Source organism: Hermetia illucens, chromosome 6 (genome assembly GCF_905115235.1).
Source record: "Hermetia illucens chromosome 6, iHerIll2.2.curated.20191125, whole genome shotgun sequence".
Lineage (NCBI taxonomy): Eukaryota > Metazoa > Arthropoda > Insecta > Diptera > Stratiomyidae > Hermetia > Hermetia illucens.
Window position 1 is genome coordinate 66,833,485 of NC_051854.1, and position 17,309 is coordinate 66,850,793.

Consider the following 17,309-nt stretch of genomic DNA (forward strand, 5'->3'; position numbering starts at 1 on the left):
CGTGGGCAAGCGCCCAGTACTTTTAAAAATGATAATATTGGGAAGTAAGTTGCTTTTCAAAAATGTGCAGCCCGCCATCAAGTAGATGGTGGGCTCAGGACAACTCATCCCAAAACAAAAATTTTCATTTTAATAGCTTAAACCAGTTTAGGTTCTAATCATGCGAAAACGAGCTAAATGCCACCCGTTGCCGTTTTCGGTCACGCTGCTCCGCAGGGTAGAGGCGATGAGGCAGCGTCTGATGAGATCGCCTCTGCCCTGCGATCGAAACCGCAAAGCCAATATTATAATTTTTAAAAGTACTGGGCGCTTACCCACGAAAGAGTAGTCCGCGCACTGAATAGCAGAAGTAAGTTGCTTCTCAAATATGTGCAGCCCGCCATCAAGTAGATGGTGGGCTCAGGACGACAACAGGACAACCCAAAACAAAAATTTTTATTTTATTTAACCAAATCAAATTATGATCGTTTGAGTTTGCCAGTACTTAAGTGCAATTTCGACTCGCCTTTGCGCTTACCGCTAGTTCGGGAAGTATTTCCTTGTATTTGGTTTCTTTACCCGTCATTGACTAGTACTATTTTTCCTCATCTATAACAGTAGTGCTAACTATGAGGAAAATTTCTTCTCGAAACATTAAAAAGTTTCTCCCAACAAAAAACACAAATTAAATTCACAATTAAAAGGTTCTATTTTGCCATCAAAGATCACTTACGTGAAACAACTCACTGGCGCAGTCGATTTATTCCGATTCCGCTTCCTTGTTGTCGGTTGAACAGGTATCTTCTTGGAGAATTCCTATTCTGAACATATGCCCAGCTAGTGAATTATGGCTAGTCAGAATGCCCACAATACTTCTGCAAGTCTTCCTGCTTTTCGACAGTATAAACTTTACCGTATGTTTGTTTGGTTCTGTCAAGAAAAGTTCGGTGTGTTTAGCAGCATTAAGGCTCCGCTATCTGTCATTGTGGGAAACTTGTTTCCAGTTCTTGATAGCAGCATTAGCCAATTCTACTGACATCCCAAATGCTGGTGTAATATATGTTTAAGGCTAGCAGGATCGCCATGTAATATAGGTTGAATTTTTGTTTTCTTTGTTTTAGTTCGTTCAATTTTGTGAGCAATGTCTCAAAAGTATATAAAGCTCTTGAACTTTTTTTCAAACTACTTAAGACTTTACTATTTTCATTTTTTAATTCCTCCAAAAGATCCATACAGTGAAAGGTTTATCTTTGCAACCATTTTGACGAGAAGAAGGGAAAATAAATGGGGCCAAAAGATTTGGATGCTAAAGTAGTGAATTAGACTTCAATCGATCTATTTATTTTTTTTACAACATATTGTTTGTTATACTTATTGAAGATATATAAAATTAAGATTATTACTATAAATACAGCCGTCGTCGTTATCGTCTGCTTGTATTCTTCTATAATAGTTTGCTCCTGGATTGAGCATTGGTTGCCCATTTTATCGAAGTTCGTATAATTTCTGCTTCACCAGTTTTCTCTACTCTACTCTACTCTACACCGATTGAAATTTTCAGGAGTCTGTGGAGTTCTGTTCGCTCTCTTTTGAGACGAGTCTTTTTACCACTTCTGGGGCTTCTCTTTTTCGTTAAAGCCGTCAATACAATTTCGCCCAGTTAGGACGCAGTTCTATTCACACGCTTTCAACCAAAACCCGCGACTCATAACAATCAAATAAAAACGCCTGTCTGCTGTCAAGGCTGGGGTCAGAAGAGACCGATTCGTCTCCATGTGGTTCGTTCTGCCCCCAACCAACGGCACATTCTCATTGCTAGCTCTCCACTCCCGTGGCGAGTTCTAAAAGCGGGAAGAGTTCCGTGCGCCATCTATCCGTCGTATCCGCAACAATGCCGCGAATCCTGCTGCGCCACAAGTCTCCTTTTCTTTGGTCGTATTTGACTGTATATTTTTTGATATCCCTTGGCTTCGTTCCTCTAAAGTCGTGTATACCGATTTTCGTGGGCACATACACTGGTGGCTTTTCCGTGGTTGCTGCCTGGGGTATGTATTCTTCCAGCCTATTAAAGAGTTCATCGATCCTCGCGATGTCCTGGATTGAAAATTCTCAGTTCGTTCTTTGTAGCATCGATTAGGAAGAGTTCCGGTTCGCAAGTTGCGGGATCGCAGTTCACAGGAACGCAGGTCGCAGGAACTTGTAGCAGTTTATCCTTACATGCCGTATACTCGCGCCAAGGTGAAAAATCTTAGAACCATTAGCAACTACGGCAAGTATTCATAATGAATATATTGTCATCATATCTGCGGCCCCGTTGCTTTGTTAGGTAAAAAATTTTCAAGGAATGAGTTATATTATCGGACCTAGAGATAGCTCGGACGGACCTCTCTACCCGAATACAGCAGGCTACGATCCAGACATTCGGGACATCACCTATAAAGATCTGAATATCATCCCTCATCCCACATCATATGGCGACATTCATCCTATATTACATGGCGACCCTGCCAGCCTCCAACATATATTACACTGGTCCCGGTGCGGGTATGGAGGAAATTGAACCCTCTGCTTTTTAAGCGTCCGATATTTCATTTCCTCCTACACCACAATGACCGGGTACCCAGAGTAGTTCCACCATATTGAATCTAGAAATAGAGTTCACACGATTTTTATATTCCTGAATGATTTTTGAAGTGATCAAAGAACTGCTCAACTTGACTATCGCTACAGATTGCGATGCGCCTGTAGTTCTTCTGCTCCAAAAATGCATTTCAATGTATTGACCACAGACGCAGGCAATCGCTGAAATATTTTCCGAAGATGATCGAGATGGTCCTCTTCATTTGAAGAAGCAACAAGAAGCAACGAGGAAACGTTGGAAGGTCTGCGCAGCATAGGAGAGACCTTTGACAGAAGCCGAAGGAATCGAATGGTGTGTAGATAGTGGTTTTTGTAATATCGTCTGGATGATGATATGCACGCTCTAAATCGATTTTATTTGCATACAATTGGGTTCTGTCGAACAAACCTTTTCTCTTAATGTCGACTAGCAAATTAAATTTTCGAAGGAAATCTGCTCCTATTGTGAGTCGTGAAACGTCGACTATTTGAAAATACCACGACATATTTCTGCAGACCATCATCCAAATTTATTAGTTGTCCATCGTATGTATTTATCACAGCACTATTAGCAGCAAACGGTTTAAATTTCGTTGAATTGCTTGGTTTGCCGGAAATCGAACGAGTCATAACCGACGCCTGATCCTTGTCAATCAAATAATAAAATTGGTCAGTGCGATTCTGTAGCGCCGTCATCTACCGCACTATGAGATGATGATTCTATTTTTCCGACTGCTTTAGGAAATTACATAGTGATTGTCATTCTCGAGCTCCAAAGGGAAATAATAGATCCGCGATCAAGAGTATAGCCCGAACCCAAAGATGGCTGGCTGATGCGGTACTAAGATGGCTGGCTCATTCGACGCTAAGGTTGCCCTGTGGTTGTTTTGGGATCTATTGCGACTTAGAAACCTTGGTATAAAATTCTATGACTGCTAGTTGCTGCTGCTCGACTACCAGAACATACATAAGTGCGTTACGATCGGCATGCAAATTTACTAGACGCGTTATGCCAAATGCCGTTGTACTAAATTTTGGTATGCCTTCGCCGAACGACAATTAATGTTGAAGCTGAAATATTGGGAGATATCACTCGATCATCGTCTTTTCCTTTCGGCCGTAATTCGCATTAATTCCTAGTCTAAATTTCACTTATGACATCGAGTTGCTTCTATTCGATTCTCTGAGTCTCTCGCCAACCTGCTCAACAGCCAAAAACGATTTCCATGTCTTTGCGACCAACAGCATTTCCAATATTAGAGACTATAATCTGCCAGTCGCTATTGTTCAACTTTCGTCGGATCGTTTGCGTATTGTTCTGTGTCCTCCACAGACTCAACTTTTATCTACCTTCCAAAAACGATTCCAACTGGAGCCTCTCATCGCTGGGTCGGCTCCCGCCGTTGCTTGTGGACCCCTTTTCATGTCTCCTCTTTTTCCTTGTATATCACTCCCGACTCCTGTTCCTAACGAAACACAAGACACTCCTACATTTGGCTGGCATATTGCCTAAATTCTTCTTTCCCGAAACGAATCATATACTGAACGCCAGAACTCAAACAATTCTCAACTGCTCCGAATCTCAAATTTTCCACGGACACACTTTTCCCGAAGTTTCCACAATCGTGCGAAACGTTGAATGCCTACAGTCAAAATGTTACCACTGCTAAGATAGTAATGCAGTCGAATGAAATCGGACGTCCTTAAAAGGGGTTCATTTGAGTGGGTTTTTCTTCATTGGTATTGTAAAGTACTTAATTTCACTTTTTATGATAAAATAAAACAAATCTATCTAACTTCTTAAGGTTTATTGTATTTTCCTCGCATCGTATCTATAACAATCGTATTCTACTCGCTGGTATCTAAAACAATAATACCAGATATTATCTTTTTCAAGCGTAAACTGTACTCGGAAGGGTTTCAAGCTAAACCTGTTTTCACACATACAAATATATTTACAACACATCTATTTTGGAAGATCTTCGTCAAGATCCGTTGCCAATTATTTTGCCTGTGTAGGATTGCAAGCTATAGTAACAAGTTAGTACGTCTACTAATTGCGTGTTACCATGCTCGTCCTACACGCAAATGCTAGTAGTTCGGCGAGATGAGGGCCGGGGTTCTTGGTTCACAAATATTATCTCCCTATCAGGACACAGATTTTCTCATGTGCCTTGACTCAATATTCAAACAAATTCACCCGAGGTAAACTTCTCTAATAGAGACGTGAAGTCTCGAAGCTGGTTGATCCCACCGAAAATTTCTTTCCCAAGTAAGATAAATTGCCTAACGGCCTAACAAGGGAGGAGAAACAATTAACCCGCGAGGGATAGACGAGGAATGACTAGCAACAAGTTGACTATTTTATATACATAACGAGTGGGTCTTGCAATTATTTTTCACAGAATGTGGTCGTGTGGGGTATGAAATGAAAGGCCTCAATTAGTACTTTTCGGTTGATATTGGATAGGGGCTCAAAATATGACCCTCAAAAAGTGTAACAGGTCTCGTTCTCAGAATCTATCCGAACTAAAAAATTAAAAAAAAAATCATTTGAAAAAAAAACACAATGGTGTATCTAAACGAAATCTAGGTCTCAAAATACATCCCCATCTGACATCTGCACAAATAAAGTTAATAATAGTATATTAGCATATTTTAGAAATTTAGCCGGAATCCCCCCTTAGATTAGTGCTAAAACTACAAAATTTGACAGTGGTATAAGGGATAACATAAAGCCATACCTTTGGGAGGCTTGAAGGAAATCCAATTATTATTAACAAAGTTATAGAAGGTGAAACTTTTACATTTTGTGTGAATTTCGTGCATTCTTAAACGTGTATTACGTTTTAGAGTCTATTATTTAAACATTCAGCTCTTCATTTTTCAACGTTTATTTATTACATATAAATAAACGTTGCTTCTCAAAACCAAAATCTTACTCTAACCAGATAACTAAACGACGGAAACTAATTTGAACGTAACATTGTATATGATTTGTTTTTTTTTTACCGGCCGGCGGACGTGAACTGACTTTCCTCGAGATTGTTGACAACATGTCATTCCTGACATTTGTCACCCCAGTCTCATGTCAGACCGTTCGCGGCCATTGCACGCAGCATCGGAGGCGAATTCATATGGGCGCCTTCGATATGCCGCCACAACGTCATCACGCGAGCTCACGTGAATGGGAGGTCGCAGGGAAACAGTTCATTTTAGTTTTTTAATCAATTATATATCAATATCAACTACTCCAGACAGACATATCTAGGTATTTATATGTATATGTAAATGAAGCTTTGAGTTAGCACCTAATTCAGATAGATATATTTGTACATTGAACAAGCGGTATTCAATATGCATGCTTTAGGTGTACATATGTATACTTTTATGCACGAAGTAAGTCGGAAATATGTGTATGATTATGCAATGAAATAAGTGGATAGGTAGATCAGGTCGAACATCCTAGGTAACCTAAAAAAAATTGGCTAAGTTGACCGTGAAGGTCCGCCCGCAAAGATTGAAGCTCCATCAAAGTGCTCGCTCGATACGTTCTTGCACGCCTCTGTGCTAGCCAGGCACGGGAATGTGGGGGGGTCCTTTGAGCGCTTTGATCCCTCACGCTTCATTACTACAAATCAACGTATCTATTCCGATGCGTGGGTCCGCACCGGATTCCAAAATAGACATTGATAGGGACTTCGCGACGGCCTATCGAATAGCAACCCGAACGCGAACTAGAAAATAAAAAAAACGGCTCGATCGCTCTCGTGGAGCCGTAAGTCTCCTGACCCGAGTGCCGCGATCAAGGAGGGGAAGATCCACGGCGGATCACAGTCCCAATTATTGCCTCTTCTGCCTCAGATTTTTAATGAGGCGCGGCCCCTGGGGTTCCCACCCTTCCTCGATATCCTCAGGCCAGTTTATCATTTTTGAGGATGTCCCTTACGATAGAGGTTCTGCGGGAGCAAGGAGGGAAAGAGAGGGAGGAAGTCCTCAAATTACGCCAGAGTTACTCAAAAATCATTTTGTATTATTCAGCAAAAAAAACAAATATATATAAATATAAATAAAACAAAATAAAAAAAAATAATTAAATTAAATTTAAGGAAGAAAAAAAAAACTAAAAGGAAAAACATTTACTGAAAACCAAAAGAAAATTAAAAGAAAAACTTACGCAGGTCGTCACTCCGAGCTCGAAGGATGATTCTGGTACAAAGAAAGTTGTTAACATTACCCTATGAAAATTCTAAAATAATTTATAATAGATTAATTTCATTGATTGTGATTCTTCAGTTTTTATTTATTTTATTATAATTCTCTCCGAATCCACCAGGCGAATGTGTAGTTGCGGGCAAGACTCCCCGAAAATTTCACCTCCACTGGAGCCGCCTCTTCTCCTTTCTTCTGCGGTTTCTTGCTGCAGTCTCGAAGGCTTCCTTTGTCCGGAACAGAGACGACAAGGGTTCGTGCGGTTCACGTCCCCGCCAACAGTGCACACTGGTCTTAGGCCTCTCCTTTTTCCCGCCAATTGTTCACTAAACAAATTCCACTTTTTTTCCCCCAATCGTTCACCAAACAAATTCCATTTTTTTCACGCCAATCGTTCACCAAACAAATTCCATTTTTTTACGCCAATCGTTCACCAAACAAAAACTCCTTTTCTTCTGCCAACCGATCACCCAAAAAAAAAACCAAGAACTCTCGTTTTCTTCTATAACTGATCACCTAAAAACAAAGAACTCTCGTTTTCTTCTCCAACCGATCACCCAAAAACAAAGAACTCTCGTTTTCTTCTCCCAACCGATTTCTTTTCCCACCACCGCTTCCCTTCTGTCTTTTCCAGCACCGCTACATTGCCTTCAACTCTCTCTAGGCAATGTTGCGGCAACATGCGCATGCGCCTGCAGATGCGGCAAATCATTCGCCTCTTGTCAAGATCAATTGGCCAAATGCATTCAATAATGTGCAATCTGCGGCGAACAATAGGGCAATTGCACATTATTAAATGCATTATTTAAGCAAATTAATTAAGAAAGAGCGGAATGAGATTCCGCTGCCGTCGTGCAACCGTGTTCACTACAATTCATTTGTATGCATACATATACATATAAGTATAGTATTCAGTAATAGGCAATGTTTGTTTGTTTAGTGTGAGCATAATATCTACATCTATAATATGTACGTATATTTTGTAGTTTGAAAAAAGTATGAAGGAATATTTTGGGTTTTTAGCCATATACGAATGGAAAAATGTGCGTAGAAAGTTTCTCACATAAGAGGAACAGAAAACCCTTATATCCGAAACACTAGTTTCCGATATTCTAACTTGTTTTGTGTTTCATGTCTAAAAACTACACTATTTATCCCTAATCTAACACACTTTCACTTATTTGTCAACAGCTCATCCTCCTACTGTTCACTTACCAACGGCACATCTTATGAGATAATTCAAACAACATTCATAAGAATACTCCGCTGCTTAGTTAGATCAGGTGTCGTCGATTGGAACAAGCGCTTAATTAATTTCAACTTTCACTTTTGGTTGACTATGGGGTTTAAATACGCGGCGCGTTTCCCGATTCTTAATTTTCTCCTATCACTATGTTGCCTCTAGACCTTATTCTCACTATGTTCACTACTTGTTCGTGTATTCTGAAACTAATGGTAATTGCAATTTATTGCACCCGCACGTTATGCATTTAAAGGTAAAGATTCTGCCGATCTTCCTTCCGTTATCGAATTAATTTGATATCACCCCGACTGATTTTGTGTGTTTTGTTATCATAATTAGTTCGTACACAGCTGATCCTTTGAGTTATGGCCATCTATTGGTTATTGTGATCGTAACGATTATTGCGTTCGAAGTGTACACTACGAGGTTCTATGGTCCTTTTGGGTCGCGTGTTAATTTTCTTAATTTCGAGAGAAGGCAGAAACTTAATTATTTTCTTAATCCTAATCCCTTATTTAATGGTCTCTTTCTACCACTGCTCTCATCAAATGCAGAGCACAAGCTTCAAACGATGAATATTTGACTTTAGTGACGATCTTGATGCGCATTTATTCTATAATCTGCTATCACGGTACCATGCAAAAACCTTTTCTTCTTTTCTGCTGTTTTGAATGATCTCTATTTACTGTCAAATGTTTCAAAACTGTTGTTTTCCCAGAACATAGCCGCTAGAAGTCTCAATAAGAATTGTGTGTATTTCACATGCAGATTTTTTTTGAAGGTGAAGGTCCGCCCGCAAAGATGGAAGCTCCATCAAAGTGCTCGATCGACACGTTCTTGCATGCCTCTGTGCTAGCCAGGCTCGGGAATGTGGGGGGGTCCTTTCAGCACTTTGATCCCTCACGCTTCATTACTACAAAATTAACGTGTCTATTCCGATGCGTGGGTCCGCACCGGATTCCAAAATATACAATATAAGGGAATTCGCGACGGCCTAACGAATAACGACCAGAACGCGGGCTAAAATTGAAAAATAAAAAAAAACGGCTCGACCGCGCGCGTGGAGCCGCAAGTCTCCGGACCCGAGTGCCGCGATTAAGGAGGGGAAGATCCACGACAGATCACAGTCCCGATTATAGCCTCTTCTGGTTCAGATCTTCAATGAGGCGCGGCTCCTGAAGCTCCCACCCTTCCCTTTTGAGGATGTCCCTGAACAGGTTCTGCGGGAACAGAAACGACAAAGGGTTTGCGCCGTTCGCGTCCTTTCAAAATCTCCGTCAAGAATTCGATCCTTTTTTCAATAATTATTCAATCGAAATCTTGAAATATATCTATTTTGGGGAAAAGTAAAATCCCTCACAACCGTTCAATTCACTGTTCTCACTCTCCAGTCTTCGAACTCTTCCTCCACCTAGCACCGCTTCGCCTCCCGCTACATTACCTTGAACTCTGTTAGTTCATGTTGCGGCAACATGCGCATGCGCCGGCTGATGCGGCAAATCATTCGCCTCTGTCAAGATTAATTCGCCCGAATGCATTCAATAATGTGCAATCTGCTGTGAACATTAGGGTAATTGCACATTATGAAATACATTATTTAAGCAAATTAATTAAGAAAGAGCCGAATGAGTTTCCGCTCCCGTCGCGAAGCCGCAGTCACTACAGGGTCTCTGAGGAATTTCAGGTTCCCCACAGAGGGCTAATTAAATCGAGATGGATTGTGTCGAAACGCTTGTTGGACCGTGGTTGGTTGCGTGTCGAATCACGTCGGGGTCACCAATTGTTGGATAGAAGGAAAAGGACCTGTTTTTGTGTACAAAGATGGAAATGTCTTCCGTGCACATTAACTTCTCTCTCCCTGTCTTCTCGGTCTGAGTTCTCCTTCTTGACTTCGAAAAACAATTATTTTTTAACCTGTCAAAATTGTTTTCCGGAGTCATGGCCAACTTTTTCAAAATTTCGTGCTTTCGCCACGCAAGTTGCTCGCTCCGCCACAGACCACTTATTAAGCATTTTATTTGCTACAGATTTTTTTATTAAAACGTCAAAAATTGGTAGCGCGGATGATTTCGGGTCAATTTAACATGAGCATGAAATTCTCTATAAAATGCGCCAAAAAATCTAATTTAAATTAAAATATTTAGCACCTTTCTCCGTGTCCGAGGTTTATTCTATTGTTTTAAATTGTACAATGACATTAAAATTTCAAAGCGAATGGTCAAGTGTTTTTTTAATCCTCCACGCTGACCCAAAAAACGTTGTTTTGAGAAAAACGCGTTTAAAAGTATTGTTTGAAGAAAACCTTACCTGCATTTAATCTACGATGCCTGCACAATATTCTTTCCTCTTCTGGATACGTCTCCTCTATTCTCCATTTTTCGTTTCTGCGTACTGGTTTCACTTGTTTTGAAGCATCAGTACTATGTCTATTGGTCTGTTTGATTCGAGCCACATCCATTCTCTCTGCGTGGCGTATAGTTGCAGGGCCAATAGTAATGATCATAATTTGCATTATCTTGAGTAAACTCATAAATCCTTCATTAAACACACACGCATTATTTTTTGGCTGATTCCCCAAGCAGCGCCTCAATAAATCTTTGGAGGTCACTTCTTTATATATTGGCTTTAAAATTTGTTGAGTTTCATTGTCAAGTACCCGAGGATGCTTTTCTATATAAACATTTTTTCATGTTCAAAATACATTCTTTTTTTCACTTGAAAGTCAGGATCGCAAGGCTGCTTGCCTAATAAATTTTCAAAGGGCTTTGTGTCTCCGTCTCCGATGTAATACTTATATCGCGTATTGTGGCCATCTTCAGATCTCTACAACATTTCGATGATCCCAACAACTTTCATCTTCCCTGCAGAACCTTCATGATCGACAGCTCGGCTATTTATTTCGTACGCACGAACAATTCTGGGCGACGAATAAACAAAACGATCATTGCGTTCACATGTTATACAAAGTTTGAAACCCAGTCCTCTTTCATCAGATTTAGTAAGTTTCACATCTTTCTTACAATCTTTACACTTTAATAGAGTTTCTTAAAAAGTAAACACAGTGAATTGAAGTAGACACTATTGAAAAGTTAGCTTGATGGAAGTATCAAATTCACCACTTTCTTTCAGCTTATTTGTTGAAACAGTTGTGAATTCATCACTCTGTTCGCTAGTGAATTGATTTCTGGCGAATTTCCTCCGTTCTAGATACGAAGCTCGGTAACTTCCGACTGATATTTTGGCACAAAATATCGAGCACAGACTACTTCTCTGTAAAGGCCACGTGACTTTTCAGTACAAAAGTCGAATCATACCCGGTAGAGCTAGTTTCCAAAGTGCCTGTGAAACTACTAGAATTCATTGATTCGCAAACAGCTCCCAAAATGAAGACCCCCAACAGAATTGGTAAACTAAGCAATGGCTTATGTCACACCTGCGGAGTTCCAGAGACAGTTGATCACATATTCTTCTCATGCCAGATCTCTTCCGCTTTTAGGCCCTGGGCGCAGCGTAACCGAAGTGGTTACAAGGTGGCATTTGCTCCCTTTTATTAATTCAAAAACACGTCATGTGTATGAATTATAACGAACACAATTCCGAATTTTTTTTAGGCCTAAGTCGGCCAAGATTAAAATAAAATTTTGTTTAGGAATTGAGGGATTCTTAAGTCCGCCATCCACTTAATGGCGGACCGGACTAATTACAACGATAATACCACTTTTGACAAACACAAAACTAATTCATATACAGGGAATGTAAGCTATAAAGGGCCTCTACGACCGAGTGACAGCTGGCATACATAGGCCCAGAGCCTAGCCATCTTTCGTCTGCACGTATGGTCATCGTAAGCTTACCGGGAGATCGTGGGACAACTAAAAACACAACATCAACAACATAACGCCCCTAGCAAATGGTGAAATTCCATGATGTTTGTGTGACAGGACACAGGGGTTGTGTTTCTGTTAAGAATGTCGCGCTGGAATTTGTCCATTCATTGTTGTTGTCTGGTGGTCTATTGATAATCCGATAAGGTCAATTTATTGAACGAAGTTCCTCAATGGCTTTCTTTAGAGTCTATTATTTAAACTTTTTTCAACGTTTATTTATATGTAATACTACTTAACACCAAAATCTTACTCTAACAAGATAACTAAGAGACGGTAACTAATTTAAACGTTACATTGTATATGATTTGTTTTTTACTGGCCGGCAAAGGTGAGCTGGGTTTTCCTCGAGAGTGTTGAGAACATGTTATTCTTGACATTTGTCACCTCAGTCTCATGTCAGTTCGTCAGCTGTTTCTGCGGCCATTAAACGCAGCGGCGGAGCGGAATTCATATTGGCGCCTAGGTTCGCGCGTCCGATGTGCCGCCGCAGGCTGTATTCTTCGTATGTGGTACGTCAAATAACTCCAAATATTTTCAATTGGGATATCCGGACTTTGTTTTGGGCCAATTCGAAAATTATTTGAAAACGAACTTTTAAGGGTAACAAAGTTGAGCGCCCAGTGTCTATTCTAGGTTTTTGGGATACTACTGCAATGTAAAATAATGTGTCTACATATGGTGGATTGGACGATGCGATTTTGTATGAAAAAAGGAATTTCAAATAAAATCGTGTGTACTAGCGCCAAGTAAACCTTTGCTCGAGCTAATTGGTTATAAGTACCAATCTTCGCCGCTGTTCATTAAGAGCGGAAGAGAACGATATCTGTAGTCACTCTGTTTATGTTTAATTCAAAACCTGACAAGGGTATGAATTATTGTTCGAAATCGCTAGGTTTGCAACCTTGACTAGTTTCTACTTAATGACGGTCCGCACTGATTCCTATGTAAATTAATACCGATCTTTGGAGCCAATACTGATACAATTTTTCATACTCTTCCTTTAAACTTCGGCCAGGATAGCCTTTAGTTTCCTTAGTGAATCTCTGTGAAAGAGTCTGTTACGGCCATAAAACCTTAATCGAGTCTTGGCCGGTTCTCCGGAGCGAATATACGACCTTGGGAAATGGGAAATTTGACGAAGATGTTCGCCAAGCAACGACTTTTGCCTCATATTTGGTTAGAAGTTTAGTTTTTATCAGGCTGAAATGAGCCTGTTCGACATTGCTTTTTGCAATAAATCAGGTAATTAGGCATGAGTTTGGGTCAGGCACTGTGTATCTAAAAGACCAACCACGATGTGTCCGGGTTTCGAGCACAATTTCCTTCAAATTTCGAATGTTATCGTCTTTAGCAGTGGTGGATAGACGATTCGTACAGAGTTTTGTATGACCTTTTAACATCTTTTAATTTAAACACTTTTATATTAATAACAATATCGCCGAAATATATTTTAACGTCCAATATGTTCAATCCGTTAACATTAAATTTCTTTTTTCCTTCTCTCCGGCCTCATGTCAGTCTGTCAGCTATTTCTGCAGCCATTGAATGCAGCGGTGGAGGCGAATTCATGTTGGTGCTTAGGTTCGCGCCTCCGATGTGCCGTCACATCATTCCGCCCCCAGCTGAAATCGTACAGGTTTAGCGAAGCAAACCGTCCGCGTGATCCCGCAAGTGGGGGTCACCGGGCGAATCTGACGCTTCTCGGGCGCTCTTCCGAAGCGAATGCTTTATTCTTCTTCCAAATATCTACATTCTCTTTAGAGTAGGCTCCCCAAAACACTTTTGCAACATTTTCAATGACTCCGAAGCCATAATTCCATTGGAAACACAAAATTTCAAGCAAACTCGTTCAACTTTTTTTCCACAGTAATAATCGTCAGACTATTCAACCTAGAGAAAATTGATTATTGGTTTGTTTTGAACGCGGGAAAAGAGTAAAAACTACATGAAATTCAATGTTGTTTGGGAGTATCAAAATATGGCACAGGTCATCCCAAGTCCAGTCTAGTATTTTACTAGGCGCGCTTATTCTTTTGGGAATGACGATCTCCTGTCCCTCGCTGCTGAGCTTAGATGATAGCTGTGGAAATAATTGTTCACTCTAACATCGGGGAGTGCTTCGTTCTTGATGAAGGAAACAACACTCTTATACACATTTACCACTTTTTATTAACTTTTATTTATGCTCGCGTGCTAACAAAGCCCGATAATTTAATTAATCTTTTCCTCTACTACTCATTCTGCAACTCCTCTGCTACTCACTCTGCATCTTCTCTGCTTGGTCACTCTGCAGCTCCTCTGCTACTTACTCTGCAAGTCCTCTGTTTGGTCACTCTGCAACTCCTCTGCTACGCCAACTATTAACTCACTCCACTAGCTCAATCACTACTCACTCCTCTGCAACTTAATTACTCCCCAGCTACTCCCAAGTACTAACTCACGCGATCAATAAAAAGCGCCAATGATTTCCACCTCGCTGCAACTTAAGTAGCCTCAGTCGCCAAGACCACTTGGAGCAATCTGGAACTTAAACAATTGTCCAGGTCAAGTATTGTTTGTTGCTTCTTAATACTGCAACAGTCAACCGACGGGCGATGTCGTTAGAATATGCTCATGTGTACTATGGTACTGGTGACGACATAGTTTGATAGCAGGCCGGAACACGGAATCGGAGTTGTATATTAGCACATGGACAAGGTTATTAATGTTTGTTCTGTAATTTGAGCATTCTGCGACGTACCCTGACCTTTCACTGCCGGTGATTGCTGACGATGTTGACGCGGACTTAGGCGGTCGATGGCTTGTGCGAAACCGCTCAAACAATGTTTTTCTCATTTATTTTATTGCATACGGCAATGAAACTTTTTACTAAATATTATTTTAGCCTGCAAGAGTATAAGCATTTTTTTTTTTTATCATTTCTTAGAAAATGTAGAAGACACCGGGGGCTGGGTACTCTAAAAATGCATCGTCCCATTGCAGATATTTAATCTCAGAAATGGCTCGTGTGAAGGAAAACAAAAACAAAAGGCAAGTTAGAAAGAAAGGAAACGTGATATTTGATTGCCTTTTATAAAAAATCGACGAAACATAAAAAATGGGGGACGTTTTTTCTCCCGTTAAAATTTATTTTTCAATTTTTCCGTGATAAATATCACGTTGCAGACCTTCAAAAGGAAAACCCATCAAGATTTATTAGAATAGGTCGAGTGAATCCCTTGATTTTGTTTTACTATTTATTTACTTACAATTCATCAATCTGCTCTGAACCATACAAAAATACTCCTATTCTTCTTGCTACACTACTTTTCGACGCAGCAGTCGGAAGCTTTTTCTTCTCTCTTCGTCTTTCTGGACTGCTTATTCGTAGGATTGAAAGGCGTTTGGGCAGCTCATTATCTTATACATTTTTAACGGAGTCTGTTCATCATTGAAAACGGCTAGTACGACTAGTGCACACCCAATTCGACAACGTTCCTTACCAGCAGAAGTTGTCTTGGGAATGATCGCTCAAAGCTCCAAACAACGTTTGAATAAATCATCTTCGGTCAGTTTTTGCAGAATAGGTTTAACATACTTCTGTACTTTTGGATTAAAGCCCGAACTATAATGGGCATATGTAAATGTCAAAATTTGAACCAATGTAAGTTAGAAGTCTGCAAAACACATTCTCACCCATAATGGCATAGACCTGCTTGTCATTTCTAGTTCTTACTTGCGTGTACCATTTCATAAAAACAAATTTGAAATGGCATTTCCTGGGACATTCTGCTATTTCGAATTTGGTTGTTAACGATTTTTTTATGTTTAACGGAAGTTTATCGAAACTATCGGATGTGAATATTTCACGGCATGCGTCTATTATAGGCAATCGTATTCAATTCTCATTAAGGAATTTCAGATGTGACGCCGTATATACTTATTATGCCTAAAAAAGGTAGTTTTCCGGATTAAAAAAAAAAAACAAATGAATCGTAGGGACACATGCTCTCTGCGCCTCATAGACAGTTTCCTTGGTTTGGATTCTCATCAGTCGAACTCAAATGTTGCCCAGATTACTTGATATATAGATACAGGTAGATGAATTGCGTTATCTTGATGTCTCAAAGTCCTTGTGCGGTAGTATTTTCGAATTCTTTCAATTAATGTGTCTGTTAAGTGTCTTTTTACTTTTTCCTCATAAACTCTTATTTTTTGTTTTCAATTTCCGGCATCGTGATCCATTCTTTTTTTACCACTCTAGTTTTTCTACAGGAACATCATACGGATTCAAATTCAATATTCCTTTGAATGTGGCGCAGTCCACCGTCGCCAATATGTCGTGTATATTTCGCTCCATATCGAGCGATTGAACATATCTTTTACCCCACCCACTTCCATTTTTGAAGCCGATCCGATGTGATTTGTCTTGCTTTCATCATGCTGGGATAACCGTTACTCGTATCCATCAGGATGACTATCTTTCCCCCCTCTTCCCTCCTTTTCGGTTAGAATACCGAATTTTCCCATTAATTTTTGTACAATAACTTGTAATGTGCTCTGCTGAAGATGGGTAGATATCGATCAAATGTTTGGCACCAATTAGATGACAAATTGGAATCAATTTAGAATGCTCGGATGGTTGATATCATGAACAGCTTTACGAAATTGCCAAGAGATTTAGAAGCATAAGTAAATTGCATGAATTTCTGGAATATCCCATTGCACTTGCCACTGTTTGTAAGCAGTTGCCATACTCTCATCTCCTTTCTAAGGAAAATATTTTTTTTCACTATTGCCACCGCTTTCAAGTAAATAGGGAACTTTACATTCCGAACATTTATAAAGCATTCATATCTACTACAATTTCAGCCACCACATTCCCACTTTATCACAAGAAACGCGCTCGACCCACTTGCATTTAATTTGAGACAAACTGAGACAAGCTGTGTCGGCGGCAGTTCAGTACGTCGGCGGAGATATTCTCACCACCGGCTCTTGCCGCCGATGTGCCGCCACAATATATAACCTTCAATTTTTCATCTTTTTTGATTGAAATTCTTGCGGTGTATGCATTTTATGAATGAAATCATCGCGTCGCCTGCTTCAAAGGAGAATTTCCTCGAAGCTGCGCAAAATGAATGCTCTTCAAATGCTTTTTTTCATTCAGCAATTTCTCTTTTTTCATCTGAGATAATTATCCACCATTTGCATGTAAGTACTTTTAATCTATATTCGTTTGTCAACGCAAACATCTTCGCTCGTAATTCGTTCGGAGCTATGCCTTACAGCTTCCAGTCATGGTTTCTATCCTAGTTTCTAGGGCGGCACATAGCGAATCGAATGAATCTTTCTGATAATGCTTTCCTGGCAGTCAGATGGTGTTCTAT

At 40.1% G+C, this 17,309-nt stretch overlaps 1 protein-coding gene across 7 annotated transcripts in view; it reads left to right on the plus strand.

The window, feature by feature from the left end:
• LOC119660202 (protein AF-10) overlaps positions 1-17,309 on the plus strand; it is a 77,531-nt gene that overhangs the window by 51,289 nt on the left and 8,933 nt on the right. The window lies entirely within an intron of this gene.